This window comes from Schistocerca cancellata, chromosome 4 (genome assembly GCF_023864275.1).
Source record: "Schistocerca cancellata isolate TAMUIC-IGC-003103 chromosome 4, iqSchCanc2.1, whole genome shotgun sequence".
In the NCBI taxonomy this organism is placed as follows: Eukaryota; Metazoa; Arthropoda; class Insecta; order Orthoptera; family Acrididae; genus Schistocerca; species Schistocerca cancellata.
The window spans coordinates 876,254,672-876,272,856 of NC_064629.1; positions in this window are offsets into that span (position 1 = coordinate 876,254,672).

Below are 18,185 nucleotides of genomic sequence, written 5' to 3' on the forward strand. Positions count from 1 at the left end.
AAATTACAGTAGCTGTTACTGCACATAGCAATGAAGTCTTATCAAATTCCAAATCTGTTAGAAGGTAGATAACATACCACGTACATAAGTCTTGCTTTAAAAATACGCGTGCATTAAGTTACTGGCCACAAAACACATAAACGTGGCAACATACAACGTAGCACCTCATAAAGGTTGCAGACCTGTTTAACCCCAGCACTGTAGATACAGAAACAGTATTAAACGATCTAGACGTCTTTATTCGCAAAATATACCAAAGTACTTAGATCTGAAGTTCTGTTAACACTGCTGCACTGTTGTATATCTGTGTAAAGAAGTGAAAACACAACAAATAATGCAGAATATGATTCTTTTCTACTTTCTGGCAGAAACTATTGCAGACATATAATTCCATTTCTAGATATACACTGATATGGAACAAATTTTTGTATTAAATGTTACCTTGTGTTACTTAATAAAATTTACCATTAATCTTTATTATTATATTTCGATGTGTTTCTTTCCTATAACGTCTTATGCCATTCTGGCTGGATGTCCAAGAACTTGCATAGTACAAAATGGGAAGCAATGACCAAAACTGAACATCGTCACTGAGCCACCAGTACATCGTTTGCCAGCTGAAAGCAGTGTACTCCGTGCTCCGGCATACGTGTTTTACTTCGTGTTGCAGTTAAGGCCAGATATTGGTACTCTTGGTCTGGCCTACCACAAACGCGTTGCTGATATAACGGTCCCCATTCTGAGTGATTCAAGATGTCCAACGATCCTAATATGCAGACCGGTATCCATAGGGAGTTACTTTGTGAACTTCACAAAGAGGGTACGCTCTGCATAAAAACGGCTAAGGTTATGGGAGTAGTGTACTACTTTTCGTTACCTTATAATAAAGTGTCTATTCGAATTAGCGTGTATACCTTTCGCATTCTGTTAATAACTAAGTTGTGTGTTGCGTGTGAGTATTGCTATGCAAAGGTGGAGGTCGTATTCTTCCGTTTTCGGCTTCAAAATTATTGGTCTTCTGTTGTACAAATAGATTTCATAATGTTGTAATATTAACAAAATTACTTGTACCGTATTTATTTTGATTTTAAAAAATTAGCCTAATATTAACTCGTCTCAAGTGAACAATTAACGAATGTCATTTCAGCGAACATCGTCACGGTGGCTACCACATGATTTACAAGCTTCCTTTGCTGCTCGCTGAAGTTTCACATAACTCATAATAGCCGCTTCTAGTAACTTCTTGAAATTGACTTCGAAGTTGGCGTCTGTTATTATTTCACCTCATTCACTCGCAAGTCGCCGTAGTGGCGTTAAAGAACCGCCCAGCGAGGGGTCTCCCGGCCACCATGCCATACGCTCATTATCATTACCAATGTTAACGTAACAATAATTTTGCCGAGGAGCGCAAATTGACTAAGACCCTTTACAAGATCTCGGCTACTTTGTCAGTAATACGTGCCAATATTTTAAAAAATAAACGGCGGTGGTTGGAAATTAGCTTGCTGTTTGAAGAAGAGAAGTACTGACAGGTGTGTGTGAATATTACCGAACTATCAGTTCAATAAATCATGGTTGCAAAATGCTAACACGAATCTTTCACAGAAGAATGGTAAAACTGGTAGAAGTCATCCTCGGCAAAGATCAGTTTGGATTCCGGAGACATATAGGAACACGCGAGGCATTACTGACCCTACGCCTTCTCTTAGAAGATAGATTAAGGACAGGCAAACCTACGTTCAGAACATTTGTAGGCTTAGAAAAAACATTTGACAGTTTCTCTGAAATTCTGATGGTAGCAGGGGTAAAAACACAGGGAGCGAAAGGCTATTTACAATTTGTATAAACACCAGACGGCAGTTATAAGAGTCGAGAAGCATGAAATAAAATCAGTGGTTGAGAAGGGGTAGTCTTCAATCTGTGCATTGACCAATCAGTAAAGAAAACAAAAAAAATGGACTAGGAATTAAAGTTCAAGGAGAAGAAACAAACTCTTTGAGGTTTGCTGATGGTACTGTAATTCTGTCAGAGACAGCAAAGGAATTTGCACACAGTTGAACGGAATGGACAGTGTCTCGAAAGGAGGATATAAGATGAACATCAACAAAAGCAAAAAAATGATAATGGAATGCAGCCGAATTAAGTCAGGTATGCTGAGGGAATTAGATTAGGAAACGAGACATTTAAAGCAGTAGATGAGTTTTGCTATTTGGGTAGTAATATTAATGATGATGATCAATGCAGAGGGGATATAATATGTAGACTGGCAATGGCATGAAAAGCATTTCTCAAAAACAGAAATTTGGTAAAATCGAATATAGTTTTAAGTGTTAGGAAGTCATTTCTGGAAGTATATGTGAGTGTAGCCATGTAGGGAAGTGAAACATGGATGAAAAACAGTTTAGACATCAGGAGAATAGAAGCTTTTGAAATGTGGCGCTACGAAAGAAGGCTGAAAATTAAATGGGTATGTCACGCAATCTGACTAGAAGAAGGGATCGGTTCATAGAACACATTTTGATATATTATGGGATCACCAATTTAGTATAGGAGGGAAGTGTTTGGAACAAAAATCGTAGAGGGAGACCAAGAGATGAATACAGTATGCAGACTGAGAAGCACGTATGGTTGCAGTAGTTGTTCGGAGATGAAGAGGCTTGCACAGGATAAAGTATCATGGAGAACTGCATCACACCAATCTTTGGACTGAAGACTACAACAGCAAGATGAAGAAATATTGTTCCACGACATCTTCACCGAACAGTATAAAGTAATAATACCTGAAGAGTGTGACATGATCTGCTCCATTACTTTTGAACGGAAATTTTTTTGGTGTACTCGTAGCTGAAAAAGTATTTGTTTTGGAAGCAGCCGTTCGAGTTGTGATGCCAGGTTCCAGCCAGACGCTTGGCTGATTGCAGGAATGGCTGTTTGGGAATGGGGCTGCAACCCGAAAACTAGTCGCCAAGAACTAAAGATAAAAATTAAGTGGCCTTGAGCGGCTTCACGCTTATGTTTAAACTTCAATTTTTTTCGCTATCTCGTTACTCTTTGCAAATACTTTCCGGTAGAGGAGCAGTGGCTTGTATGGGCCACTTAAGCCGGAATTGGTATAAAATTTTTGTTGCTTTGAAATAAGGTATAACTGCATAAAACCTTTAATTGAACATTTGTTGTGGTGTAAATAGTGAAAACAAAACTTCTAATCAAAAAATGCAAGAAAAGAATTTTTAAGAGTTACAGTTCGAGATGCTAAGAAAAGTGTCGGGTTGTATGGACCATAGAACAAAATGTAGGTTTTAAGAGAAAGGATGTTTTTGCGATTCACAAACAAAGCTCTTTATATATCAAATATCCAAATGATAAAACAATAGTTTGTTCAAAAGCCTTTCAACTTGTGGTCGACTGAACCCGATTCAACGCATTAAATTTGTGGACTGAGCTCTTCTGTAAGACAATTATGGGTGGTCTTCAAAACGTTTTGATAGAAATCTTACCTGCCAATTTACTTTCTCTGTTAAATCTGTGAGGCAGTTTTAAATTTGCAGCTAAACAGAATTAATCTGCACTCTAAATCTCTCATATGTGCTACATGAATTGCTTCCCAATTTTCGTCAAATATTGATTTGAATAACCAGTCTGAGTTATCATAGATGTCTTTTCAGTCCTTAAAATGATTTTTAACCTCCTTTACAGTGTAGTTCTAGGAACATTTTAATGATGGGATCAAAATGGTTCAAATGGCTCTGAGCACTATGGGACTTAACATCTGAGGTCATCCGTCCCCTACACTTAGAACTACTTAAACCTAACTAACCTAAGGACATCACACACATCCATGCCCGAGGCAGGATTCGAACCAGCGACCGTAGAAGCAGCGCGGTTCCGGACTGAAGCGCCGAGAACCACTCGGCCACAACGGCCGGCTTTAACGATGGGCCGCAGCCGGTTCGGTCATTTCGCTTTCCAAAAACGCTTCAAACTGATGCTTCATTGTAGATCGGAACACTGTCCTTGACCGTCACTCGCACGTTCCTTCTTCAACCTTGGCATCGTGCTCTAAAAACAAACAAAAAAGATTTTTTTATGTGGTCCATACCACTCAACTTTCGTGTGGCCTATACTACCCGACTGACACTGCACATTAAAACGTGGCGGAAATAGAGGCTGACTTGAATGAGCGGAATTTCATTATTACGACAGAATCTACAGTAGACTAATTAAAAATTAATACTAGAATGATATTATTATTTCTCACCTTTTAAATGATAAACCGATGATGAAAATTACATCGTTCAACAGCTGCAACACTCAGAAACCATAATGTTTACTTCCGGCAGAAACTCAACAGTTACATAAATTAAGTTCTACCAAATGGAGAAGTGATGTCTGCGCTTTCTTTCAAGCACTGCAAGCGCCCGCTATTTTGCGTCAAAAACGAGAAACACCTAGTGGCCCATAGTACCCTCGGCCCGTACTTACCGCACTTTACCTATTTCATTTTATTTTGCGTTGTATTATTGTGGTAGTAAGTGAGATTGGACTTCATAATTGTGCTCGTTTGAAACTTACGAATAATTATTAGTTTTGTTTTCTATAGGTAAAAGACAGAAATCCGTTTCAGGTAGACAGCGACTTACTTATGTGACAAAGCAGTCTTTCCGCGAGAAGTTTAAACATAAGAATAAAGCCGCTCAAGGCAAAAGGCACAGTTCTACTTAGTTTTTATCTTTCGTTCTTGATGACCAGTTTGTGGGTTGCAACCCCATTCCCAAGTAAGCATTCCTGCAATCAGCAGTTGTCAGGCTGGGACCTGGCATCACAACTCAAACGGCTGCTTCTAAAACAAATACTTTTTCAGCTACGAGGACACCAATGAAATTCCGTTTCAAAAGTAATGGAGCAGAACGTGTCACACGCTTCAGATATTCTTACTGTATATTGTTCGGTGAAGATGTCGCGGAACAATATTTCTTCATCTAGCTGCTGTAGTCTTCAGTCCGAAGATTGGTATGTATACTGTATACTGTTTAGTGAAGATGTCGTGGAACAATATTTCTTCATCTTGTTGTTGTGGTCTTTAGTCCGAAGACTGGTTTGATGCAGCTCTCTTCGCTACGCTATCCTATGGAAACCTCTTCATCTCCGAATAACTACTGCAACCCACATCCATTTAACCTGCTTACTCTACTGGTCTTTTGGTCTCTCTCTGCAGTTTGTATCCCCTCACTTCACCCCAGTACTAAATTAACATTTCCTTGATGTTTCAGAATCTGTTCTATCAAGCGATCACTTCTTTTATTCAAGTTACGACTCAAATTTAGTTTCTCCCCAACTGTATCCAGTTCCTCATCATTAGTTACGTGATATGTTTTCAGCATTCTTCTCTAGCATCACATTTCAAAAGCTTGTATTCTTGTCTTCTCTGAAATGGTTATCGTCCACGTTTCACTTTCGCACAAGGTTACACTCCATATAAATGCCTTCAGAAAAGACTTCTTAACTCATGAATTTATATTCGATGCTAACAAATTTCTCTTCTTCAGAAACGCTTTTCTTGCCATTGCCAGTCTATATTTTATTTCCTCTTTACTTCGTCAGTCAACAGTTATTTTACTGCCCAAATAGCAAAACTTTCCTACAACTTTCAGTGTCTCGTTTCCTAATCTAATTCCCACTGCTTCATCTGATTTAATTCGACTACGTTCCGTTACTTTTGCTTTGTTTTTGTTACTGTTCATCTACTATCCTCCTTTCAAGACATTGTCCAATCCGTTCAATTGTACTTTCAAGTCTTTCACTGTCTCATCTAATATCCTCCTTTCAAGACATTGTCCATTCCGTTGAATTGCACTTCCAAGTCTTTCGCTGTCTCTGACAGAATTACAATGTTACTCGGAAGCCTCTAAGTTTTTATTTCATCTCCCTGTACTTTAACCTGTTTTCCAAACTTTTCTTTGGTTTCCTTAATTGCTTGTCCAATGTACAGATTGAATAACGTCGAGGATAGCCTACAACCCTTCTCAACCACTGTTCTCTTTCACACCCTTCAGCTCTTATAACTGCCGTATAAGTTTCTGTATAAGTTGCATATGACCTTTCGTGCCTGCATTTTGGCCCTGCTACCTTCGGATTCCGAAGAGCGGCTATTCAACATTATGAAAACTTTCTCTAAGTTTACAAAAGCTATAAAAATAGGTTTTTCCTATTTTTAACCTGCCTTCTAAGATAAGTCGTACTGTCAGTATTGCTTCTCGAGTTTTGAACATTTCTCCGAAACCCGAAATGATTTACCCGAAGTCGGAGTCTACCAGTTTTGCTAATGTTCTGTAAATCATTCGTGTCAGTGTTTTGCAAGCGCGACTTTTTAAACTGATGATTTCCGTAATGTTCACACCTTCTCAACCTGCTTACTTTGGAACTGGAATTATGACATTCTTATTGACGTCTGAGAGCATTTCCTCTGCCTCATATACCTTCCACACCAGGTGTATGTCGTGGCTGCGCCTCCCGTGAACATCAGATGTTCTGAGGGAATGTCGTATACTCCACGGGCCTTGTTGCGGCTTAGGTCTTTCAGAGCAGAGTCAGATCCTTCTGGCAGTTCCATTCATCTCATCTCTACTTCCTCTTCCCTTCCTATAATACTGTCTTCAAGATCATTTCTCTTGTATATATTTTTTCCTCATTTCAGCTCTCTCCTCTTTGCTTCAGTACTTGTTTTTTCCATCTGAGGTCTTGATATTCGTACAGCTGCCACTCTTTTCTCCGAAGGCATTCTTTAATTGTCATGTAGGCAGTATCTATCTACCTCCAAGTTTTACACGTTTCTATAGACTTACATTTGTCCTCAAACCATTCCTTTTTAGCCATTCTGCACTTTCTGTCAGTCTCATTATTTTAGATGTTTTTATTCCCTTTTGCCTGCTTCATTTGCTGTATTTCTGCATTCCCTCCTGTCATCAATTGAATTCAGTATCTGCTGTGATATCCAAGGAATACTACTACACCTTGCATTTTTACGTATTTGATCATTTTCTACTTTCACTGTTTCATTTCTCAAAACTGCACATTCAAAATGGTTCAAATGGCTCTAAGCACTATGGGACTTAACATCTGAGGTCACCAGTTCCCTAGACTTAGAACTACTTAAATCTAACTAACCTAAGGACGTCATACACATCCATGCCCGAGGCAGGATTCGAACCTGCGACAGTAGCAGCAGCGCGGTTCCGGAGCGAAGCGCCTAGAACCGCTCGGCCACTGCGGGCGGCGCTACACATTCGTCTTCTACTGTTTTTTCTTCCCCATTGCTGTCAATCATTGCCTAATTATTCCTTTGGAACTCCACATACTGCTGATAAAAATTTATTGCGATTTCAGTTTCGACAGTTTGCCATTGTTAAGCATTTAGGTATGTTAAACTGCGCTCTACAACGTCAAGTTACTACATGACTCGTGCTCATATGATGTGTGGAATAGGATATTTGGATTCGAGCTGTAGAGCAGAGTTTATGATCCTGCAATGCTGGACAATGACAAAACGTTGAAACCGAAATTGCAATAAATACTTTTTACAGCTATATACGGAGCGACTACTTTCAATGATTAAATTAAGTCTATAAAATTCTGTTATTTATATGACATAGATATATTACATGCGACTGAGGTGTTCAATAATACACCGAATCTCTACTGCAAAAAGGCAGGTTGCCGTCTAAAGGTAGTGTAAATAGGCGGACAGGGCGATGAACATTGTCCCCTAAGTACAGTTTTTTCGTCTTTCCATATTTTATTTATTTCGCAATACTCAGTAGAGTTTCTCCGACTATTCCTCTGTATTGCTACAAACAACCAGCTTTACGTGTGTCCTAAATACTGCTTTTCCCAAGGTGTGGTGTAGAGCATGTTAGAACTTGTGGGGATGTTAACATACACGTTGTTCGTATATAACATTACCCACACATGTATCGTTATACAGATACAATTTCAAAGGCTTCTATCAATAAATGTTTTACTTTCATAAAATGTGTGCAAGGTGAGCAGATCTTCAGCAGAGAATGATTACTCACATTATAACTATACATAGAGATGGAAAAGTCATGGGACAGCGATATTCAGATATACAGATGAGGGCAGTATCGCGTCACTAGGTATAAAAGGGTAGTGCATTCTGGAAGCTGTCATTTGTAGTGAGATGACGCATGTGAAAAGGTTTCCACCACGATTGTGACCACACGACGGGAATTAACTGACTTCGAACACAGAATGATACTTGGAGATAGACCTATGGTACGCTCCATTTCGGAAATAGTTGGGGAATTCAATAGTCCGGGATGCACAGTGTCAAAAGATTGCCGGGAATACTAAATTTCCGGGGTTACTCCTTACCTCGGACAACGCATTGGCAGACGGCCTTCACTTAACGACCGAGAGCAGCGGCGTATGTGTAAATTTGTCAGTGCTAACAGACAAGCAAAACTGCGTGAAATAACCACAAAAATCAAATCAATGTGGGATGCACGACGAGCGTGATAGTTAGGATAGTGAGGTGAAATTTGGTGTTAATGGGCTACGGCAGCAGACGACCGATGTGAGTGCCTTTGATAACAGCACATCGCCTCCAGCGCCCTTCGTGGGTTCGTGACCATATCGATTGGACCCTAGACGACTGGAAAACTGTGGCGTGGTCAGATGAGTGACGGTTTCAGTTGGTAAGCGCCGACGATAATGTTCGAGTGTGGAGCAGGCTCCACGAAGCCGTGGACCCAAGTTGTCAACAAGGCACTTTGCAAGCTAGTGGTGGCTCCAGAATGGTGTCGGCGGTGTTTACATGGAATAGATCGGGTCCTCTGGTTCAGCCAATCCTATCACTGACCGGAAATGGTTACGTTCGGCTAATTGGAGACCATTTGCAGTCACTCATAGGCTTAATGTTCCCAAATAAAGATGTAATTTTTGTGGATGAGAATGCGGCATGTCATCGGTCCACAGTGGTTCACAGATCACCAGACATGAATCCCATCGAACAATTATGAGACGTAATCGAGTGGTCAGTTTGAGCACAAAATTCTGCACCTGCAACACTTCTGCAATTGTGGACGGTTATAGAGGCAGCATGGCTCAATGTTTCTGCAGGGAACTTCTAGCAACTTGTTGAGTCCACGCTTATTCGAGCTGCTGCATTACGTTGGACAAAAAGGAGGTCCGACACGATATTAGGAGGTATGATTCAAATGGTTCAAATGGCTCTGAGCACTATGGGACTGAGGTCATCAGTCCCCTAGAACTTAGAACTACTTAAACCTAACTAACCTAAGGCCATCACACACATCCATGCCCGAGGCAGGATTCGAACCTGCGACCGTAGCGGTAGCGCGGTCCCAGACTGAAGTACCTAGAACCGCTCGGCCACCACGGCCGGCTATGGTTTTATTACTCAAAATTTTCTTCACTGATGACGTTTGCCAAGAGAGTACATGAACACGCGGGCAAAAAAACGCTTGTCTACTGATACTGAGTTGATCGCATAAGTTGAAACTTGTCAACAGATAGTCAACGCCCGAAAACCAGTGCCACCAGCTTAGTAATGGGAACAGTGTCGCAGATTTCGAATATCAGTTGTGCTGCAGATGAGTTTCTTTAATAAGATAAATTGGTTATAATCTGAAGCATCAGAAACTCCTCAGGCAGTAATGGGTCTAGCTGTTGCTGCATTGTAGTGAAACCTGTGTTACGTGATTTTCACAAAGTATGCTTAACATGACACGTGCTGTCCAGCTACTGTTCGACGTTGATGGCTAGTACTCAGGCTAAACCGGAAATCTGGAGGTTGTTCAGAGCTATTTTGTGAATATTCTGATACAAGTGAGCGGGGGTCTTCGGTGACTCGTTATAGAGATCATGTAATTATGAATTATTTGGTTCGTTACCCCAGTTGCCTTTGCTTCTGTGGAAGTACCTACACAACAATAAAAAGCGGTACGATACTGTAGTGTGTGTGTTATTCCGAATTACGATGTAAGGTTTCTTCGGACTTGCACTGTGGCGACTAGAGCCGTTATGAAATACATTAAATTTATTCTCAGCTGCGATTATTGACAACCATCAGCTATATAAAGGAATGACGACAATGAAAATATGAGCCGGACCGCATGTCCGAAGGAACTTTGCATTATACAGGGTGATTCAAAAAGAATACCACAACTTTAAAAATGTGTATTTAATGAAAGAAACATAATATAACCTTCTGTTATACATCATTACAAAGAGTATTTAAAAAGGTTTTTATTTTCACTCAAAAACAAGTTAAGAGATGTTCAATATGGCCCCCTCCAGACACTCGAGCAATATCAACCTGATACTCCAACTCGTTCCACACTCTCTGTAGCATATCAGGCGTAACAGTTTGGATAGCTGCTGTTATTTCTCGTTTCAAATCATCAATGGTGGCTGGGAGAGGTGGCCGAAACACCATATCCTTAACATACCCCCATAAGAAAAAATCGCAGGGGGTAAGATCAGGGCTTCTTGGAGGCCAGTGATGAAGTGCTCTGTCACGGGCTGCCTGGCGGCACAAACACCCATTCTCTGTAAACTGTTTATACCAACGTTTAATACACCACCTATCAGAGGTTTAACACCATACTTTGTTCGAAATGCACGCTCAACAACTGTCGTCGATTCACTTCTGCCGTACTCAATAACACAAAAAGCTTTCTGTTGAGCGGTCGCCATCTTAGCATCAACTGACGCTGACGCCTAGTCAACAGCGCCTCAAGCGAACAAATGTACAACTAAATGAAACTTTATAGCTCCCTTAATTCGACGACAGATAGTGCTTAGCTCTGCCTTTTGTCGTTGCAGAGTTTTAAATTCCTAAAGTTGTGGTATTCTTTTTGAATCACCCTGTATTTCAGAAAAACCCAGGCACAGAAATATTGTATTTATCCGCAGACACCGGGCAAGCGACTTTCATGTAAAATGTCCCCTACAGGCGCATATACATAATGGATGTAGAGTACAGGTTCTAGACGTGTGGCTGACGACATATGAAAGTGTGAGTCAGGCTGTGAGTCGTGACGGATAACCAAATGGTAAGGCAACCGCTCGTGATTAGCGGGAAATCCGGGTGCGACACCCGGACCAGCACAAATTTTCATTGTCGTCATTCCATTCTACTGCTGATGGTTGTTGATATTCGCAACTGCTAATAAATTTAACAGAAAAAACCTGCAATATGCTCTCACCAAAACGTGCAACACAGCACCAAACGGTAATGCAGCAACAGCATTACTGTGTTGTGGTTGCCGTCTCGCGTGGACAGCTCAGAATAGCATCGTTGTGCCTATCTTCTGCTGTATTCAGTGAACCTACACAAGTTTTTCATATCGTCCAAGTCTTCTTCAGAAGACCTGTGTACAACGTTTTACGTACGACTAACACTGTTGGAAAAACCAACGCAAGACAGAACCGAGCAATACTTAATGTAAGATTGACGGCGCAGATTAAAGTCGGCATTACTGTTGTCAAAAACGAGTTCCTTGAGTGGATATAACAAGACACACGGTGCATATTGTCGATACTTGCTCTGGTGTGCAGATATTTTCAGTGCAGTACATGTACAGATATGAATTCCGGCAACAATTCAAATGAAGTTCAATTACTCTATTAAGATCCGCTGCATACCATAGCGCCCTTATACCAAAATGCTCATAAAATATCCCTGAAAAACCTCCAAAATTTTGCCTCTGGCGTTCGGGTTCATCATGCGTATCTATAATTCATAAAATTCTGATACTTCAGTGATACTTTGCTGGCGATTGTCTTTCACTGTAGTCTGTTAACAGGGTTATAACATTTTTTTTGCATTAGATAATAGCATATAAGGTGAGAATATGTCAATTGGTTTCACTTTTCCTCACTTCCCCGTCGCTTTAGCTTCCCTACGTAGCTCTGCAACGAGGTGCTTGTCCCAGGACACCCTTCCTTAGATTCACAGAATCTCTCTTCCTGTTCTTCATTACATTTTTAGGCCCACAGATTTAGCGTTTGTCTGACACTCCAAGATGTTTAACGAACAGGAAAAAATCCGCACGTTCTACGAACAGAAACAGAATGGCTTTGTATAATAATTACGTAAATATTTTCTTCAATGTTGTCACAAAACTGAACCAGTGAATCACGAGCAAAGCAGTGCATTAAAGTCAACAGTCACAGTATTATAAGAAAGATACTGAAGGCTTTTTCCTATACTCAGGTTTTAGGCAATACTCCATAAAACAAATCTTCGTTTCGAATTTGCTCTGGCCGTTTAGTTTTTAACCACCTCTATTTCCTTCAAGTTACTTACGGGAATGCGGACGGGTGGCCGTCGACGGGCACCGATATTTCGACAAGAGCACGCACTACCATTTTCAAGGCAAAACTGCAGCAAGTAAGCGCTGAACGAGGGTATTTAAAACATCGGTTCTCAGACAAATTCCGAAAATATAACACTCACACACACTGAAAACACTGTCACCATCACAATACAAAAATGATCGTCGTCAGAAGTTATCGAAAGTGAAGTTAAAATCAACGGATGAAGTAGCATAAACACTAAACTCTGTGCCTCTGTTATTGACAGTTCCATGCAGAATTTAAACGAAAACCACCATCTGTATTTATAAGATTACTTGTTAATTTAATTTCAGCAGTTTCCTCAGTGACACTATCTCAACAGCTGGAAGTGTATGCCAGAATCTCTGTGTTATTATATTCCACAAGATCTGTGGCAATACAGTGTTCTGCAATGACGGATATGTTCGGTTGTTGTCAGCGTGTGCGTCGCTTATGCGACGTACTCCACAGATCTTGTAGTCTTACCAATATATGACATGCCGCAATTGCAAGGAAGACGGTAGACACCCGCCTTACACAAACCAACATCATCTTCACGAAACATAAAAGAACCCTGATCTTAGATGGTGTTTGAAAAAGATAATTCACATCATATGTCTGAAAAATACGACCAATCCTGTTCGAAATGCCCCCTACGTAAAGCAAAACGGCCGTAAACTTTGTTGTCACTTCGATGTTATCTTCCTTCACCGAGTGCAAGGTTGATCGACAGCACAACATCTGTCTTTCACTATAACAATTATGACGAAAGGGGACTTGGAGATTGGCTAACTCTGCTGACAAACTCTCAGCGTACGACATGACATGGGTCTTTAACCTTGAGCGGGATGGTGACAACTCTCAGCCTGCAGATACACGTCAATGTGAGTACGATTCCTATAAACGGCACGTCCCAACCTACCATCCACCTTCCTCCTGACCAACACATCAAGGAAGGGAAGGCAGCCATCCTTTTCCATCTACATCGTGAAACGAAGATTCGGGTGGATTGAATTCGGGTGCTCTAGAAAGTCGTTCAAATTCTCACTGCCATACGTAAATAACGAAATTATCGTCTACATATCTGGAAAACACACAGGTTTCAAAGCCGCCGACAAATTGGTAATAGTAGGTGATAATGGGCTTCCCATCGCAACTCAGTCTGTCCGCTCTTAGTGCTGGCCTTTGAATAAAAAGTAACTGGCAGTCAAGACATGTTGAATTAGGTTCGTTAATTCAGCGCCAAACCTAGCGTGAAGAGAGAGAACACATTAAAACTTACTAGAATATCAGTCATTCCTTCTAATCGACGTAAGAATTCCGCCATGTTCTTAATTTGGTGCTCATACCGCCCTACTATAAGACTCAACAGAGTGGTAAGGTGCTTTGATATACAATATGTCGGAGCACCAGTGTTACTCAGAATAGGACGAAGAGGAACCTCTTCCAACTTTTGCTTTGAAAATGGCAGGGTGTGCTCCTGTCGAAATATCGGCGACTATCGGAAACGTCACTCGGCTGCATTCCCTAAGTTATTTGAACATTGTATACGCCGGGAGAAACTTACGGCTAACAACTTGTATTTCCGGCTCACGCTTTCGTATTGACTAGTTTAGTTCTCATGTTAAGTGACCCTTATCATCCTAAGCCAGCACTTTTAAAAAGCAAATTCCTTATTGACAGCGTGTAAAACATTGCTAAACTGCAATATTTCAACCTAATTCTCTCGATAGGCAGTAAAAGATGTTACCACGCTTATTACCCTTCAGATCAGTTAATTTTCGAGATTCTTCTATGTTTGCGGCAGTTATTAGTTACTTTACAGGTTTTCAACGTCGATATTTACCTTCTGAGCATTCAGTCTCTTCTTGTTCACTCACATTTTCAGAAAATGTATAATGTAACTTAAGCCCATTCTCTTTCAGTTTCATTGAGATATTAGTTATGCAGACTCAACTGCCAAATGCTGTTTTCTGTTTTTCCTTCTAGTTCCTGAAAAATTATTTATTACAGTGGTACGTCAGTTGTCTTGACACGTGACGATGACGATAAGGCCTGGGGTGTGAATTTTCACTGCTAAATCTAGCAACAAAGCATGACCATATTGGTGATTGATGACCTCCCGTATACTCGATAGCCTTGTCACTGCACATTACAACACACTCAGGGGCCTCAAAGCATAATAGCTGCTAGGAGCAGACATGTTTCCGAGAAGAACTAAACAGATAACGAGAACCACTCGCTGTCGATGTGTGAGAAGACACAAAAGGCAACGAGTGAGTGTGACCGCAGCACGTGGAGTTTACGACATACCACTCCAATAGTTCCTGGCTCATAAACTGACGCCTTCGAATGAAAGAAAAAGGCACATATAGATCTACAGTACATTGAGGTGCATATGATAATTCTTACGGTGTTGCAGCTACCCATCATAAAAGAGAAAATCAGTTTACAACAGTTATTTACATTGATCACATTACTGTATACAAAATGTATGAAAGTCACATTTTACCTAACATGTTATATGATGTTATTAATGATACATGCACGTCCTTCAGATCTACTAAGAAATTCGTCACTAGAGAAGAAGGTGTTAGCCGCCAATAGATTATTTAGGTTCCTCTTAAACTGAACTCTAAAAGAGTTAAACGTTTTATGGAAAAGTCACTGAAAATGTATGTTACTGAACAATGGACATTCTCTGGGATCAAAGTAAGTGACCTCCAGTATATATCGAGAATATTCTCGTTTCTAGTATTGATTCCATGAACTGAGCTGTTGGTTTGAAAAAAAAAAGATATTTTATGTATAGCAAATTTCATTAGGGAATAAATGTACTGGGAAGCAGTAGTGAGTACCTCTAGTTCCTTGAATAGGAGTGAGTTTATACAACAAATACTCGTAATTCGTAATACACACTTTTCGACCCACAGAATTTTAGCTAGGCTTGTTGAGTTACCCCTTTTAAAATGATCCTCTATGACATAATAGAATGAATGTAAGTATGTGACCATACGCACTACTTTTTTTCGTATGACCACAGTGTCCCTTGATTATAGGCACCGCGTATATGCTGGATTATTCAGATACTAGCGTGATGTAAACCATCTCTATCACAGGCAAACGGCAGTTTACCATCACCGAGAAAAAGATTCAAACCTACAATATGCTTTACTAAGACTCTATTTCTGTTGTACTTCAACTTCTTACCCCATTGATTGTTACTCCCAAGGATATCATAAGTGACTTCAGATGTGGCCCTTGAACCGTTTAGGTGATCGAAGTTTGGTGAATTGTGAACTATACGTTTCTTTACAAGTAGAGCTAGCTGCACATGTACATACCTTGTTCTTAGCGTGATAAAAAGCAATGTTATCACTCGTCACTACCTAACAGATATCTGACTCACACTGGGGAACTCTGAGATAGAAACTAACATTTTGCACTTAGCAAGCCACCTAAAACTTGCAACAATTTTATTTACTAAACCGTTCAAAATAACGAAGCGACGGAGACATACTTTTGTCGCATGGTCAAACCACTTTTCTCTCGTATGATCTGATATATGGAGGTATGTCTTTAATAGAATTTTTTAAATGTAACAGTATACTGTTTTAATGGCACACTATAGCTCATAAAATGCCGAATGAAGTGATATAGGCATTGTTAACGGTGACGTTGAAACTTTTCGAGAAGCTATCCGAGAAATGTATTTAAACCGAAAGGCAAGATGGTCAGTATCGGCTACTGGGGTGCAAACACTGCCAAGTGTGGCTCCGTCGTTACATGCAGCAACAAGACAGGGCTTCATTAGTGTGATTAATCGTAGTTCCTCTTCGTCTTACATTATACGACCAAGATAAAACGTCAGCCGCAACTGGAACAACGATGCCCCCAAAATTTCGTGTGAAATGTTTTTAAAGAAAACAAGCCTCATAAACACTCTACATCTTTGTTTTTCGTGTCTAATATCTGCAGCCCTCTGTCGCTAGAGAGGACCGAATTGAAGCGCGTAACATGGCGGTGTGTAACATAATTATGTCGGTGCGCGAGAAACAGCGGACTGTAATCGACTTTCGAATTCGAAGAGTTGGTCCACACATGGAGCACCTTCTCCATCAGACGCTTTGGTTTGACTGTCACCGATTACGCTCCAGACGGTCTCGACTTCTTCTCAACCGATTTTCATCTCATCTTCTTCGAGGACTTCACTCTGATAGTGATGAAGTGGTGTAAGTAGGGGTGAGATTGTGACTCCGTGAAGAAGATCAAACTTTCTACAGTGTCGGTGTCAACAACCTTGACTCTCGTTGGGAGAAAAGTGTTCGCCACCAGGCTGACTATGTTGACAAATAAGTATGTCGAATGTTAATAACACTTGTTTTATTTGAAAAGTTTTAAGAGTTTTCACACATCAATTGAAAGGCATTACTTCGCAACTTGCCCTCGTATGTGCTAACTCATAACGTATCGGGAGCGGCCTGGGAGAACTATTTCAAATGCTTTTACGTATTTATGTTTAGTTAAACAGCGTTTTTGGAAGAAAGTGAACAGTGTAAAGGTTGACTACAACGACAGAGTAATAGTTGATTCCGGCCGCCTTGCCCCTCACGTTTAGCTCATTTGTCGTATATTTTTGCTAAAATTTTCATCACCAACTCTAACAATCCTTATATCACTACAGACTTCTTTTAAATAAATTTCGAGTGCCATTGAAAATGAATATAATTCCATTTTAAAAAATTCACTTGATTCGGTATGATAGTTCATACTATGGACTAAACATGGAAGGACGTTAGGTGGCTCTACACTTGTTATCATCTGCTGATAACCTCATTTCGGTATCTTACACGGTTAAAGAAATTTATAGGAGTGCAAAATTAGGTGATTCTCCCTTCATAACATGAAAACGAGCTGCCCTGTGGCGGAGTAATATCCGAATGCACGTCCGGCTATCCTTATTTAAGTTTCCCGTGGTTTCCGTAAAGAATTTAATGTGGAGGGTAGGATGATTTCGTGACCTGGTTTTCCCCATTTTTGTCGAATTCGAGATGGTGTTTCGTCTGTAGTAACTGTGATGTCGACGGGATGTTAAACACTAACATTCCTTTTCTTTTTCTAACTGCTCTATCTTTCTCTTTTTTTCTCTCTCTCTTGCTATTACACTCTTACAACAAACATACCTCCTTTCTTGTGAATGTCCCGGATTTACACTGCTAAGCTTGGTAGGCATAATATTTCATATGTTTACAGTTTTCTTTTAGCCTTCACTATTATAATATTTTATTCAAGTATAACACCGTCCAATGTGACAAACATTAGTTACTCTCAGACCAAGTCATAACATAAGCAAATTCATTTTTCTGAAGAAAACTGCCTTACGTCGACCAATTTCAGTTATTATGTTTCTGAAACGGCATAATCCCCACGTTTATCTTAACATACGTTAATCATTTTATACACTTAAGCTTGCAATTATTCTTTAAAGATATGTTTGTAGCTGTTTACGTGGGTTGAAAGTACTACTCTGTTGCACAATATTTCGACAACAGACCTAATACAAAGAGCTGAGATGACGAAGACGATTAATTAAACTTGAGAACATTGTGCACAAGAACGCAATTGCCAACATTACTATCCTGTATGAATTACATCTTCCATGGATATTAGTGGCGAAACCTTAGAAGTCCCATCGCGTTTCTTCTTTCGTCTATGTCTAATTGATATTATCCTTCTTTTGTTATTACGGTGTATGAGAACTGAGTGACGTAGCAATTCCATGCTATTTAATAATTTCCCTAAAT